The following is a 5,000-nucleotide window of genomic DNA, read 5'->3' as shown; positions in this document are numbered from 1 at the left end:
ACGCGCGTGGGTGTACATGGCCCCGTCGGTGCCAGCGTGGGTGGAAAATGGCCCGAAAACAGCCCAGCGGCAAGCGGAAGCGGCTAACGTTGGGCAAAACTGACCCGAAAGCAGTATAGCTTGGAAAATTAAGCGGATGCAGCCAATTGTTGGCGAAAACTAAGCGGATTTGGCCAAGTGACGGTGAAAAATGGCCCGAAAACAGTCCAGCGGCAAGCGGAAACGGCTAACGTTGGGCAAAAGTGACCCGAAAACAGTTCAGCTGGGGGAAATTAAGCGGAAGCAGCCAAGCGTTGGGCAAAACCAAGCGGATACGGCCAAGAGTCGGTGGAAAATGGCCCGAAAACAGTCCAGCGGCAACCGGAAACGGCTAACGTTGGGACAAAGTGACCCGAAAACAGTTCAGCTGGGGAAAATTAAGCGGATGCAGCCAAGCGTTGGGGAAAACTAAGCGGATCCGGCCCAGAGTCGGTGGAAATTGGCCCGAAAACAGTCCACCGGCAAGCGGAAGCGGCTAACGTTGGGCAAAAGTGACCCGAAAACAGTTCAGCGGGGGAAAACTAAGCGGATGCGGCCACGCGTTGGGGAAAACTAAGCGGATACGGCCAAGTGTTGGGGAAAAATGGCCCGAAAACAGCCCAGCGGCAAGCGGAAGCGGCTAACGTTGGGGAAAAGTGACCCGAAAACAGTTAAGCGGGGGAAAACTAAGCGGATGCGGCCAAGTGTCGGTGGAAATTGGCCCGAAAACAGCCCAGCGGCAAGCGGAAGCGGCTAACGTTGGGCAAAAGTGACCCGAAAACAGTTCAGCGGGGGAAAACTAAGCGGATGCGGCCACGCGTTGGGGAAAACTAAGCGGATACGGCCAAGAGTCGGTGGAAATTGGCCCGAAAACAGTCCAGCGGCAAGCGGAAGCGGCTAACGTTGGGCAAAACTGACCCGAAAACAGTTCAGCGGGGCAAATTTTTGAAATTTTTTTTGAAATTTTTTTGAATTTTTGAAATTTTTGAAGTTTTTTTGGGTTTTTGGACTTTTTTTGAATTTTTGAATTTTTTGAATTTTTTTGAATTTTTTTGAATTTTTTGAATTTTTTTTTAATTTTTGAAATTTTTTTTTTTTTTTTGAATTTATTTGATTTTATAAATTTTTTGTGATTTTTTGAGATTTTTTTGAATATTTTACATGGGTGATTTTGACTTGGGGGATTTTCAGGGGGTGGTAACCCTGGGCGTGGCTAGAGCCTCAAAATGCATATTCCCCTATAGGGGGGCAAGGTTTTCAAAAATGGGTGCCCCCTCATGTACACGCGCGTGGGTGTACATGGCCCCGTCGGTGCCAGCGTGGGTGGAAAATGGCCCGAAAACAGCCCAGCGGCAAGCGGAAGCGGCTAACGTTGGGCAAAACTGACCCGAAAGCAGTATAGCTTGGAAAATTAAGCGGATGCAGCCAATTGTTGGCGAAAACTAAGCGGATACGGCAAAGTGTCGGTGAAAAATGGCCCGAAAACAGTCCAGCGGCAAGCGGAAACGGCTAACGTTGGGCAAAAGTGACCCGAAAACAGTTCAGCTGGGGGAAATTAAGCGGAAGCAGCCAAGCGTTGGGGAAAACCAAGCGGATACGGCCAAGAGTCGGTGGAAAATGGCCCGAAAACAGTCCAGCGGCAAGCGGAAACGGCTAACGTTGGGACAAAGTGACCCGAAAACAGTTCAGCTGGGGAAAATTAAGCGGATGCAGCCAAGCGTTGGGGAAAACTAAGCGGATCCGGCCCAGAGTCGGTGGAAATTGGCCCGAAAACAGTCCAGCGGCAAGCGGAAGCGGCTAACGTTGGGCAAAAGTGACCCGAAAACAGTTCAGCGGGGGAAAACTAAGCGGATGCGGCCACGCGTTGGGGAAAACTAAGCGGATACGGCCAAGTGTTGGGGAAAAATGGCCCGAAAACAGCCCAGCGGCAAGCGGAAGCGGCTAACGTTGGGGAAAAGTGACCCGAAAACAGTTAAGCGGGGGAAAACTAAGCGGATGCGGCCAAGTGTCGGTGGAAATTGGCCCGAAAACAGCCCAGCGGCAAGCGGAAGCGGCTAACGTTGGGCAAAAGTGACCCGAAAACAGTTCAGCGGAGGAAAACTAAGCGGATGCGGCCACGCGTTGGGGAAAACTAAGCGGATACGGCCAAGAGTCGGTGGAAATTGGCCCGAAAACAGTCCAGCGGCAAGCGGAAGCGGCTAACGTTGGGCAAAACTGACCCGAAAACAGTTCAGCGGGGCAAATTTTTGAAATTTTTTTTGACATTTTTTTGAATTTTTGAAATTTTTGAAGTTTTTTTGGGTTTTTGGACTTTTTTTGAATTTTTGAATTTTTTGAATTTTTTTGAATTTTTTTGAATTTTTTGAATTTTTTTTGAATTTTTGAAATTTTTTTTTTTTTTTTTGAATTTATTTGATTTTATAAATTTTTTGTGATTTTTTGAGATTTTTTTGAATATTTTACATGGGTGATTTTGACTTGGGGGATTTTCAGGGGGTGGTAACCCTGGGCGTGGCTAGAGCCTCAAAATACATATTCCCCTATAGGGGGGCAAGGTTTTCAAAAATGGGTGCCCCCTCATGTACACGCGCGTGGGTGTACATGGCCCCGTCGGTGCCAGCGTGGGTGGAAAATGGCCCGAAAACAGCCCAGCGGCAAGCGGAAGCAGCTAACGTTGGGCAAAACTGACCCGAAAGCAGTAAAGCTTGGAAAATTAAGCGGATGCAGCCAATTGTTGGCGAAAACTAAGCGGATACGGCCAAGTGTCGGTGAAAAATGGCCCGAAAACAGTCCAGCGGCAAGCGGAAACGGCTAACGTTGGGCAAAAGTGACCCGAAAACAGTTCAGCTGGGGGAAATTAAGCGGAAGCAGCCAAGCGTTGGGGAAAACCAAGCGGATACGGCCAAGAGTCGGTGGAAAATGGCCCGAAAACAGTCCAGCGGCAAGCGGAAACGGCTAACGTTGGGACAAAGTGACCCGAAAACAGTTCAGCTGGGGAAAATTAAGCGGATGCAGCCAAGCGTTGGGGAAAACTAAGCGGATCCGGCCCAGAGTCGGTGGAAATTGGCCCGAAAACAGTCCAGCGGCAAGCGGAAGCGGCTAACGTTGGGCAAAAGTGACCCGAAAACAGTTCAGCGGGGGAAAACTAAGCGGATGCGGCCACGCGTTGGGGAAAACTAAGCGGATACGGCCAAGTGTTGGGGAAAAATGGCCCGAAAACAGCCCAGCGGCAAGCGGAAGCGGCTAACGTTGGGGAAAAGTGACCCGAAAACAGTTAAGCGGGGGAAAACTAAGCGGAAGGGGCCACGCGTTGGGGAAAACTAAGCGGATGCGGCCAAGTGTCGGTGGAAATTGGCCCGAAAACAGCCCAGCGGCAAGCGGAAGCGGCTAACGTTGGGCAAAAGTGACCCGAAAACAGTTCAGCGGGGGAAAACTAATCGGATGCGGCCACGCGTTGGGGAAAACTAAGCGGATACGGCCAAGAGTCGGTGGAAATTGGCCCGAAAACAGTCCAGCGGCAAGCGGAAGCGGCTAACGTTGGGCAAAACTGACCCGAAAACAGTTCAGCGGGGGAAAACTAAGCGGATGCGGCCACGCGTTGGGGAAAACTAAGCGGATACGGCCAAGAGTCGGTGGAAATTGGCCCAAAAACAGTCCAGCGGCAAGCGGAAGCGGCTAACGTTGGGCAAAAGTGACCCGAAAACAGTTCAGCGGGGGAAAACTAAGCGGATGCGGCCACGCGTTGGGGAAAACTAAGCGGATACGGCCAAGAGTCGGTGGAAATTGGCCCGAAAACAGTCCAGCGGCAAGCGGAAGCGGCTAACGTTGGGCAAAACTGACCCGAAAACAGTTCAGCGGGGGAAAACTAAGCGGATGCGGCCACGCGTTGGGGAAAACTAAGCGGATACGGCCAAGTGTTGGGAAAAAATGGCCCGAAAACAGCCCAGCGGCAAGCGGAAGCGGCTAACGTTGGGCAAAAGTGACCCGAAAACAGTTCAGCGGGGGAAAACTAAGCGGATGCGGCCACGCGTTGGGGAAAACTAAGCGGATACGGCCAAGGGTCGGTGAAAAAGGGCCCGAAAACAGTCCAGCGGCAAGCGGAAGCCGCTAACGTTGGGCAAAAGTGACCCGAAAACAGTCCAGCGGGGGAAAACTAAGCGGATGCGGCCAAGCGTTGGGGAAAACTAAGCGGATACGGCCAAGCGTCGGTGAAAAAGGCCCGAAAACAGTCCAGCGGCAAGCCGAAGCGGCTAACGTTGGGCAAAAATGGCCAAAAGCGGTGGAGCAGGGCGGTCTGAATCTATGCATCCACATAAAATGGGGGGTAAACCTGGGGGATTTCCAGGGGGTGGTAACCCTGGGCGTGGCTGGAGACCCAAAATGCATATTCCCCTATAGGGGGGAAGGATTTTTGGAAGAGGCAGCCCCTCATGTACATGCCAAGCGGGGTGTACATGGCCCCTGTGGGTGCCTCCGTCGGTGTAAAATGGCCCGAAAAACAAGATTATGTTACCCGAAAACACGATTATGTTACCGAAAAAACGCGGTTGAGCGGGGGTAGTAAGCACGGTTGAGCGGGGGCAAAATACACGGTTGAGCGGGGGCAAAAAACACGGTGCATCGGGGACAAAAGACACGATTTTGTTACCAAAAAACACGGCCCGTCGGGGGCAAGGAACACGAATATGTTACCGAAAAACACGGACCACGCGGGTTGAAATCCCCAGCCGTAGAGCCGGCGAAACACGGTGGGGCAGGGCGTCTAAGCGTGGAGGCGCCCGTAAGACCGATGCGGGTTGAAATCCCCAGCCGTAAAGCCGGCGAAAAGCGGTCGGGCAGGGTGACTCCGCGTGGAGTTTCGCCCGTAAGGCCGATGCGGGTAGCCGCGCGGGTTGAAATCCCCAGCCGTAAAGCCGGTGAAAGACGGTTCATTGGGGCGCCTAAGCGTGGAGGCGCCCCGCAGAGACCGAGCGGGTTGAAAT

Source organism: Carex rostrata, chromosome 10 (genome assembly GCF_964058835.1).
Source record: "Carex rostrata chromosome 10, lpCarRost1.2, whole genome shotgun sequence".
Lineage (NCBI taxonomy): Eukaryota > Viridiplantae > Streptophyta > Magnoliopsida > Poales > Cyperaceae > Carex > Carex rostrata.
The sequence above is the reverse complement of the archived record's forward strand: the minus strand, read 5'-3'. Positions refer to the sequence as shown.